Consider the following 12,080-nt stretch of genomic DNA (forward strand, 5'->3'; position numbering starts at 1 on the left):
AGATTTACGACGTCATCAGGTTGCGAGCGCATGTTCAACTCTCCAGAAATGACGTCATGATTTTATCGTGAAATAAACCACGCATCGTTCTTCATTGCTTGTCGTGATTTACAGCGTAGCTATCTTACAGTGAAAATATACAACAAATTGTCACAATGGTTCTCACATTTGACACACAGTCATTTGAAACGTACAACACAGAAAAGGCGAGGATCTTAGAAACTCAAAATACGAACACCACAGCATTATCTATAAGATTGTCTTGTCTGTAGATGTATACGATGGTGAAAAACCAGTCAGTCATCATTGACGTTGTAAGACCATATGTCATCATAAGTGAACTGTCTGAACCTTTAGTTACATACCTTATTATCAATCCGGCAATCATAACGCTTTCAAAGGGAGGCGTATCCCCTTAATTCAGCAATTGTGACTAAATATACTTCATGCCGTGTTTAGACATGATCCTGAGTGATCTCGAAGGAATCATCGAAGCTTAGGATGGTATCATGCTCTAGGTCACGGCGACCTGTTGGTGGCACTTGGATCCTTTCGGGTCACGTGAATTATTATGCCAAGGACAACTACTGCCATCAGAAAAAACATACTTCAAGAATTAGATGCCTTTGTAACAACGGAAAATACAGGCGATATCGACAGACTTTCTTTCATAAACCTTGCCCCCTCCAGAAAGGTCACATTAACTGCTAGTTTACTTTGCAGTTCAGTTAACGTCAGTAGGTTATGCGCTTTTTATTATCAACACTGGTATCAGGATCATATCAGTTCCACATCAGAGTGAGAGAGTTGGATTTAACACCACTTCCAGTTATATCATGCCGTGTCAGCTTAATGTGCAGGAAAGCCCGAAGTGATGCAGGTCTCAGACGTTTACCACTTCGGTGAAACCCACGAGCACAGGTATGGATCTGACAAACCTAGAAACATAATCGTGGCGAACCGGGTTTCGAACCCACAATCACAGGTTTCTGGCGTGCCCATTTCCACATCTGAAAAATGTAAACATTTCCACACATCAAGGACGTATGTTCTGTAGTTTATACCAGGGTATGACGCAAGAGGCAAGTAGGTGTGAGATAAGACAGAAAATGTCGATTTTGTTTTGTTGTTTAACGCCGCACTAAGCAATATTCCAGCTATATGACATGACGTCTGTAAATAATCGAGTCTGGACCAGACATTCCAATGATTGATATCATGAGCATCGATCTACGCAATTGGGAAATGATGACATGCATCAACCAAGTTGGCGAACCTGACCACCGGATCCTGTTAGTAACCTCTTTCGCCAACCATAGTCACCTTTTACGGCAAGCATGGGTTGTTGAAGGCCTATTCTAACCCGGATCTTCACGGATAGGGTGTCTGACCCGAGAGCGGAAGATCGGCGGGTCATATCATGTTATTTTCGTAAACACGTGATGTTTTCACCAATGTATTCGTGATGCTGGCATGATTCTTTGAACAATTAAAGAACGTGGGTATGTCATGGTTGTTGTTTTGGTATTGGATTCATCCACATGAGCTACATGATTAAATTTGGTAACATTTTGGTATATCTTAGCACCTTCATCACATCAATGTGGCGTGGCAATATGTATGTATCTTCTTGTTATATATACTTTGTTCTCTAACGTGTAATAACGTGTTCACATATTGGTCATCTGACCTTTTGGCGACAAGCACATGGTCAAAGTTCGCAATTCACATGGATAGTCAGTTGAAATGTGAACTTAAAGTCCCCTTTAGATACGTTTTAGTGACACACACATATCTTTGACAATTTCAAACATCAGAGCCGAGGGTATTTCTTGTTGTGTCTCTGTCCTTTTAGACTGTCGAGACAAAACTAGAAAGAAATCAGTGCATAGTTACAATGTTAACTGTGGTTGTTATTGATTCTTAAGTGAATAAAATGCGATAACAGTAACACAAGAGATAAAAAAAACACATTCAAAGGGCATCAGTGATGAATTGGTTATTGTATAAGTCTAGTATGGGTTTGGTATTGTTTGGATTTCGCAAGAGGTTGGGGATAGCAATGCATTTGTAAACCTTATCGGGGAAAGGGTAATAGATTGTAATCTCAAGACTAGCACTCTTCTGTCGCTAGCTCCTTTTATATATCATTCTTCATTCAAATACAGTGTCACGGACAATTGCCACAATCGCGGCGTATCAACACAATCACTGGTGACGGATCAACCTTGTTAAACTTGTATTGTATTAATGTTACCTTTATATGTAATTGGACTAATATTGTCTGTAAAACAAACATTAAACATTTATAAATTGTACGAGTTTGTGTCAAAGTGTCAGTCCACTTGCACATGCTGTCATGGCCGGCAATAGTATGGAGAAGGCTATGAGTTTAGATACGAAATTGAGAATTATAAATGTTGTTGATGCTGGCATACAAACTAAGAAAGACATTGCATTTGATAGTTTGGCTGATCTCAACGATGCGGTTTCACGAATGCAGTCAGCAAAACGAGGCCAGAGCAAAATCTCCCCGTATGTAAATCGTAACATGCTAAATATATTTACATGTATGTAAAAATGTTATGAATTAATGTTATTAAATGAATGTTATGAAATGTTATCAATTGAATGCTATGAAGTGCTCACTGCTAATATACTGAACCACAAAAGAAAAACGTCACCATTGATAGATATTTGAGAAATCTTATTTCTCCTAACACCGTTAACATACTTTGAGACATATTGAAAAGATGACACTTGGCAAATCTGATCATCAAGGTTGAAATTAAAGTGTCAAATTTAAATGTTCTTCAAGTGAAATACAACACTAGTCTCTGAGAAAATGGCATTACAAGTCACTGTCTCGTGTGTCCGCCATGTGCATTGATGACTGCCGTGCAACGTCGATACATGGAATGGATGAGGCGGTTGATGAAGGCCATAGGCACTTGTGCCCACACTCTGAGGAGCGCCTGATGCATTTCAGCTGCAGTTGTCGGCCTTGGTCGGACGTCATTCAGCCGTCTTTGAATCTCGTCCCACAGGTGCTCAATAGGATTTAAATCGGGACTGAGGGCAGGCCACTGCATGGTTCTGATGCCATTCTGCTGGAGAAAGTCTCTTGTTGCTCTCGCAGTGTGGGCACGGGCGTTATCATGCTGAAGCTCGTGGTTGCGGCGACGTGCAGAATCAGGTATGGCGTGTGGTCTCAAGACTTGATCAATGTACCGAGCTGCTGTGACACCAATGCCTCTCCCAGGACCGATGTTCTGGAAGACCACAGGGCCGACCCTCTGTGCAAGGCCAATTCTACCCCACACCATGATGCTCGGACCACCCCACGAGTCTCTCTCAACAACACAATCATCCGAGTAACATTCCCAACGGCGTCGCCAGACTCCCACTCTCTGCCATCTGCTGTTGAGATACAGCAACGGCTCTCGTCTGATAAGAGGACTCTTCTCCACTGCTGGTGGTGCCAATGCTGGTGCTGTGTTGCCCACTGTAGACGTTCCCGGCGACGACGTGATGTCAGAATGGGTCCTCGGTGTGGCATGTGACAGTAGAGGTGTCTGTTCGTCAATCGTCGACGCACGGTGTCCGCACTAATGTGTCGCTGGTGTGGTCTGTCGAGCGGTTTCAGCAGCAGTAACCAAGCGATCTTGAAGATGCTGTCGCACAATCTGACGATGCTGACGTCGAGTGGTGACCCTTGGTCTTCCACTACGTGGTCGGTCATCTGTATTGTTGGTGGTCTGGTACCGTTGCCTGTATATAGTCCTTACGTGGATTTACAATCGTCCAAGGGCTTGGTGTCGCTGATTTCTTGTCAGTCTTGTCATGTGGTAGCAATTTAATAACGAATGAATGTTATCCGATACGGGTGGATTTTTATGGGGCAAGAAATGGGGGAACGCATTTGCATTTCAATTTGCATGGAACTCACGCGCATCGGGTTACCATGGCCGTTGCCGTGATGCGTTTGGGCGATCGGTTTTATTGTCATCTGCTTTGACAAAAATTACCCAGATATTTAAATGACATCTTTTCATGCAATGTTACTTGGGGTGACGTTTTTTTGCGTTTCAGTATATAAGTCAATGCTGCAATTACGTGTAGTGTGTTTTGTTTTATCCTATATGGCGGACGTTTCGAGCGAAAACGTATGTAACAAACCACGGATATAGCGAACTGATTTCTCTGGTCCTTTGTAGTTCGTTATATCCATGTTCTACTGTACATATAAATGTTCAATGCAAGAGAATATCTAGCCAAGGTGTTCTGCCGAAACAGATTAGACTTGGCGTAAAGGGCAAATGGCTGTTGAAATTATATGAATGCATCACTGAAAATCAGTGATGACATCAGGTGTTCTCAAAAACGGGTAAGCATGTCCTACCCTCCCTGTAGCACCCGCTATACATACAATTTGCATACAAAAAGTGAGCATTTATTGTCTGACGCAGCACCGCTGTACTCCTGCCATGTGACGTTAGCCTGTAAACAAGTCACGTTTGCAATGCGAGACATATTTGATAGAGATCGATAACTCGCTATGTCAAAAACACTTACATTCCATTGTGGATATAACACATGGGATACAGAAAGTACAAAGAAAATATGTTAATATGACGGATAGGACGCTCGCTGCAACACATGTAACACCCTCGAAGATGAGAACCTTGTAATAAAGAATTGCCCTTTGAATACTTCGATAAAACATATCGTTTCATCAAATCAATTAAATGAATATTAATCTTAAGGATTTACAAATATTGTATACATCTAGAAACAGAATGACATTGTACTATTTTGCTAAATATATATTTCCTTTCTTCGAGGGGAATTGTTAAATCCCGCATGTATTTGCATATTGAGCCGTGGGTCAGATGGCCTTTACATTCAATAAACACCGCTCTCAAATACGATGTTCACAAAAATGTATGAACATCATTTCCTCAATTATGCCTTCATCGCTTGCTTCGTCGGTAAATACTCCTAATTTCAAAGCATTGTCCTTAGTCAGCAAAACTAAATATCATTGATTTGCATTCCATACAAGTCCACGACAATTCAATAAGAAAGGTTTACTTGTTGGCAGTTTAAACTGTTTCGAAAATCATCAAAGTGAAGGACAATTCAAAGAGAATACCTGACGTCACTGTCCAACTGTGAGAACATCAAGTATCGTTTAATAGTTACCAGGTTGGCAAAACGTGTATTTTCAAATACTCTGTAGAGCTCACAAACGACATTGCTGTGTGCACAGCAATATAAAAAAAACTCTCTCCAGCCGGTGAACATTTTTTAAAGGACTTTTATCTTCTCTTTATTTGGTTGATTTCAGACCTTTTATAGCCTTCTCACACAGGAGCTGACGTGTAATTAGGTACGTACAAGTGTGGCTTATGCTGAAGATGTCCTTACAGAAACGAGAGCCTGAAGGATGTGCTGGCTTATATGTTTATCTCAAAGCATATTACTAACAAACCACACGCCAGTAAAAGGTCAAAGCATTAAAGGCAGAAAGGTTTCGTGTACATCAGTAGTTGGCTTATCTTTTTTGTTGTTGTTTAAAGCCGCACTCAGTCAATATTCAATCTCTATGACGGTAGTCTGTAAATAATCTCTGTTGAATTCCGAACACAGATCGTGGGTTCGTTTTACAGATTCGTTCTGAGTGGTATTTCGTGTTTTCCTCTGACACCATGTTTTGGCCACATTTCTTTCAACAATGCCAAGATTAATGGATATCTTTACCTCATCTATCCACCAGAGTTAGAAACCAAAGAAGCAACTAAGAATCAATATTCTGTGACGTATTTGGGTTTTATGCATAGAAATTTAAGTGATGGCAACCTCTATACCACACTGAATGACAAGAGGAGGGATTTCAATTTTCCCATTGTGAACTTCTTCCCCTCTATGTCGAGCAATATACCATTCACTTCAGCTTATGGCATCTACATTTTTTAATTAGGTACAAGACCATGTAACATACTAACCACATGTCATGGGAAGACACATTTTGCATGCAGATGCACTATTTTGCTATCATGTAGAGATAGTGTGAGAGGTCCTATTGAACACCATCGGAAAACCCTGTTTTGGTCTTATTCAATAATCATCACATGTACACGTGAGATTCAATGGGGGACACTGTGAAGACAAGATACTTTTATGGATAACAAATTCTTTAGTGTTTGTAACGGCATTTCAGAGCAATGTTTTGCCCTTTCATTTGGTGAATACTCAATATTTGTATTGGTTCTCGAAATTTCCTATTTGTCTTGCGATTGATGTTTGTACGGAGAATTTTGTTGCCAGGAAAAATCGTGATCAGGTTTATTCCAAAACTGCAGATTTCCTGTCAGATTTGGCAACATATAATCTTGACTGAAAATGGCGTTTTGTTAATCAATTTGAAGGCAGGTATGTTGTTTTCAATTGATAGACATAGCAGTATACAGCTAGATAACTGCTTAACAACTTGTAATTAATGGATACATTTGAAGTAAATTGGAAAAATAACTTTTTGGTAAATGTGTTTCTCCAAGCACTGGTTGTTTCATATTTAATAGATCTGTTATTATTTCAGAATTGGAATCAGGCTTGTGTTGTTGAGTTCGCCTGTACTTTTAGAAGGATATTTACCATTAATCATACATATTGATTTTCTAAAACCTTCTAAGAATATATGTGTTAACATGTTACCGTTAACGGCGTATGTCTCTTTGCTAGGATCCAATGGGTCGTTGGTTCGAATCCCAAATTCTTCCTTCATTACCAGGATCATTGTTCTGTAAGCACCATACGTGTTCTCATTGGTTCCACCTAAGCTAGAAATGTCTTCATCCGTCGTCACTTATGAGTTTCGCCACATATAACTCAAACGTGCTTTTAAGAAAAGATGTGGCTGTCGATAATTTGACAATGTCATTTAAAAAAATCATATGAATTAAACGTCGTGTACGATTTGCATTGAGTGGCACTGACGTCCGTATGTAAAAAAAACCAGAAGAAATGTTAGCATTTTCGCATTCCTATGAACGATAATGTATGTTTGAAGTCTTTTGGTATTGTTAAACGACGGGAGTCAAGAATGAATTCAATGATTGTATATCAAAATGATCGGTGGTTATCTAAAAGCTGAAGAGACAGTGAAAGGTTTTATATGCAGTATGTCGGTTAATATGATTACGGCTATTACGCTGCCATAGAAACGTGTTAATTGTTGTTAATAAGCACATCCAGTAACTCATTGACTTCTTACATATAATGAATGAGTCTGGTGTTCGTGAGAGCGAAATTCAATCTTGTAAATCATATTGAAACAGCTAAGTTATACTTCAGCCAAATTAGGTCGGCATGTGAGCATTATATATCGCACATATTTGTTGGAGCTATTGACGATTACCGACCACGAAGTACCGGGAAATCTTGCATAGAAAAATACACAAACCCTTAGTTCTGGCTCTATCTGATTAAATTTATTAAGAGAGCACGATGTAATTGAGAATATAATTAAATGTTCCTGGAAACACTTGCAAAACGTTAGATACGGTTTGAAATAAATCATTTTGGATATGATCAATGCAAAGTTTCAGATTCATTGTCTGTTCAGTTTCGGAGATCTTGTTATGTCGAAGGAGAAATATTTGTTTTATCCTTGGTAGTTCCATTATTCAATAATTTTCTCTTCAACAACTTCTGGTTAGAAACCAAATTATCTTAATTCACAAACAGTTATGGAACAGAAATAGAAAATTTGGAAAGCTTGACATCACGATGCATCAGCAGGAGGCTGCACTCTGGTTTCTCGTGGTAATCGTCAGTACTGAATGCAATGCTGATTCGGTTACCTACAATATAACCTTTAGCTGAGAAAATGATTTGTTACCTTCAGCTTTTCCGAAATAAGACATAATATGAAAGCCAGACTTGTGCCACTGATGCTGAAAGCAATGGATCAGAGTCGTTCTCTTTATTCTTATACACCAAGACGAGAAGATGTGTGTGTCGTTGTGTGTGTGTGTACTTTTATACTCGCTGACTCCTATTGGTGACATGCAAGATCTATCCAGGTAACAGACGCCAGTACGGTCACGTTATCATAGTGCGTGCCGTCAACATATATACAAGGTGGTCAAGAATAATATCAGGGACAATTATTGCAAATATATCACCACCATATTTCCACGTAATTGTGTATGTTATACAAATGGGTCCTGTTCATCATAGACATGAACCATAGGATCCTCGTTATGCTGAAACATCTTTCATGCATTGAAATATTTAATTTTTAATAAAAGTATTTTATTCATGACATCAAATTTTTTGGGGTGACATTCCAGATCTATGAACATCTAATGTTTGATTGTTTGCTATTTTACGGCACAGTAAACACGATTTCAACTTTATCAACTTTGTGGAGACATGACGAGACAATCCAGTAATGGACAGTTAAGAATATGTCGTCTCCATGTTTTTAATCTCAAAGGTTCCTGAAACTTATTGTCCTGAGGCTACCGAATGCCAGATGGTAATGAAAGCCGACACAATGGGATTTTGATTTAAACATATTGTATTGCGGAATATCAAACTGTCACACTTACGAGGCCTTCTCCTACACACATTGCATTACATTGTAATATTTGAATAATTATAGTTCAGAATAAATGTACAGTGCATAGGAATTATATACAAGTAATGAGAACATATAATCACACAAACACACACAGATATATATATATATATATATATATATATATATATATATATATATATATATATACGTAATTACACAAAAACTAGTATACCTACATACACATACACACACGAACACACACACACACACACACACACACACACACATACATATACACATACATACATGATCATGGGACACATTTATATCAATTTGTATACAATGGTAAACGATAGTTGATACATTTATATGATAACACAGTAGTTAATAAACTAATAGACATATTTAACGCATATCCAAACTAACAGAAAAAATAAATGAAATATAATTACATTTTCGTTGTGTTCATGGAAATTCCCGCATTATGATTAGCTGAATTGGTCACGTGTTATTGCATTCATTTCCCGATGAATATATAGAATTAAGCCACGCCCACCGCGGCGCACTACTTTTATTACTGCGGAATGTCGGGGAATTCCAATATTACAGTCGAGCGAATTCCCTTTCTGCTCACGTGTATCGCCATGCACAGGATATTTATTGACTTTCATGCATATTCATTGTCATTCAACTACCCTTTGAATCTTGCAGTAAATGACCATGTTATTTGAAACAGCCGCCTTCTCTCGGACATATTTCTTCCGGTTCGTTACAGTCTGACTGTTGCAGTTCTTTTCGCCTCTTGCCTTAATTGACAGGTCCAATGAAAATTGTTTTAATCCCACTCTCCGTTGATTGGCTACTGACTGTGTAGGCGTGTCAAGTTATGTGCATAAATTAAACGATCACCTGATTCATGTCACGCCACTGTATGTTTATCAATGTCGTCATTTTTGTCCGTTTTGATTAATGCAACTGTTTTGGGTTAAACTATTGTAGATAAAACATGTTTAACATTGTCGAATTTAATTATAAGCATTGACTGTATATTTTTTTCGGTTCATTGGGGTATAAATCGAAAAACCGATGTGCAAACTGTATGAATCCGTGTAGCGGATTCTTACAAAAGTTTGCACATCGGTTTTTCGATTCATACCTCAATGAACCGAAAAAAATACACAGTCAATCCTTAAATAAAAATATAACTAAGACTATTTGTACTTGAACAACCATGTAATAAATGTGCAAGTCACACGTCAAACAAGATAATTTAGAAAAACAGCTAGGGATAAATATAATTCTTGTTACATTAAGATAAATTTAAAATATGTTTGTTTCTTCAATAAATTGATAGACATATTTAAAATTTGAGTTATTGTTGTTCCTGGAATGGATTTCTGTTACCATTAAGAATTGTTTCTAAATTGGGCTGAGTCCTTATATTGCTAATGTTGATAAACAAAGATTGTCTTATTGTCGAAAATGTTTTACTTTCAAGAAAATAGTGAAGAGCATTTTCGCATGGGGAACCGCAAGGGCAAGAAATAGTGTCTGACAAATTAACCCTAAATAAATCATCATTTAGATTGCTACATCTATGTCTGAGTCTTGTGTGTATAATACTAGTTTCACGTTCCCCATAACTGAAATAATATGGAGATTTAAATAACATTTGGATAAATTTCGCTCTTCAATTCAGCTACAGAGATACTAATTTTAACAATTTCATTTTGTGAATTCCATTGTTTTAAAGAGTCTATAATAAATGATTTCTGAAATGTACTTGTTCTGGCAAAAGGTACAGTCATGTTCTGTTTGTTACGTAGCAGCTGATTTATTGTGGGGTAACAAATCATTTAAATATAAGGGACATTCCTTTATTTTGTGCACTGTCGTAAGTTTTTAAATTTTCGTCTCTCTTTTAGAGGTGATTGAGATTTGATAAAGAAGTATGTATTCGTACATATATCCCTGTTTTGGTTACACACTGACGTATTCGAGACACATTATATCTTCAACGCACTCACTTAACGTAGAGTGATTACTTGTATAGAAAATTGATCTTCAATTTAAGATAGTTTTACTATCGGCTATATTGACAAATATATGATATTTTACAACACAAGAAATTGTATTACTTCTCCATTGTTCAGTGAACATACAGCTATTTCACACATTACATAATAACTTCACATGCTGTAAGGACTAATAATGGTCATCAGCTGGTTATACAGGCCACAGTCAAGTGCAATGCATCAACAGTTCGATCAAGCAGCATCCCAAGCAGTACAGGGTTAACTAGATATAACAGTGATGCGATTTGTTCCCTATGGGTTGCACTGGGATTGTACCTCCTTACCAGTAAAACTCTGAAATAAACATTGCGTTTCAAACACGCATGTATTTAATATAGTTACTCGACCTAGATTTCGATACGATACATATAGTATATGTATCCACATGATGTTTCTGATATTTAAAATCAATGATAACATAACCATTTTCATTGATTATTTTACAGAGCCATCTTGATTGGTTATTTTGTAAGTAAAATTACTCTCAAAAGCATTCGCTTGAAAGGCTACATGAACGACGTCACCTTCACAACGTTGTAGAGAATGACATGTTATTTCACATTCTGATTACACCATTGAGCGTTAGATCTAATAGAAGGGCGACAGAAAAATGTTTGATCAAAACATGTACGTGAGTCGCAGTTAGTTGCAACTTTCAGAGAAAACAGATTACATCTGTATCAATGCAACATTGCTATTGTATCATATTCCTGTTATGAAACAGGTGTTCTGAAAGACATGTACCTTAAGGCACTAAATATCTTTTTAAGGTAATTATGTGTTTGACGTGTTTGAAATCTCGTCACATCTTGAGGCCTTTAATATTTCTTTTACTAAATATTAGCACTACAGGTATCAAAGGAACAAAGCAGTGAATATTTTATGGCTAAATACCCCTAGCAGTACTCCATCAGAATTGTGACGCGAAAACATCTTTGAATTCAGTTAAAGTATATTTAAGGAGCTTAATGACAACGCCCGAGGTTAACAAGCATCTCTAAGAATGCACTACTTGATTGAAGCACATCTTCAAACCAAACAGCTTAAGCAACAAAGCCAGTTATGCCAATGGTTCAGTCAAAAAACATTCAATGAGTCAATCCACTAAAATAAAATCGATAGAGTCGATAGTTACCAGCTCGTGGAAGGTCAGTCCTAATACATGTCCTTACGGATGCAGGTTAAAGACAGACTCCAGAATGCCAAAAGGACACTCAATAAAATCTGGAGTTCAGAGCTGAACGCTCGCATTAAAGTCAAACCCATAAACTCTTATGCCCTACCCGTCGTTCGTATTCTTTTGGTGTTGTTGATTCGACGAAAGAAGAAATTCAGGGTACTGACACCCTAAAACGAAGAATCAAGTCAGACAATAGATCCCAGCACCCTCGCTCTTCCCTTAGAGACTCAGACCT

The sequence above is a fragment of the Haliotis cracherodii genome, unplaced genomic scaffold (assembly GCF_022045235.1).
Source record: "Haliotis cracherodii isolate W230 unplaced genomic scaffold, xgHalCrac1.p SCAF_3, whole genome shotgun sequence".
Taxonomy (NCBI): domain Eukaryota; kingdom Metazoa; phylum Mollusca; class Gastropoda; order Lepetellida; family Haliotidae; genus Haliotis; species Haliotis cracherodii.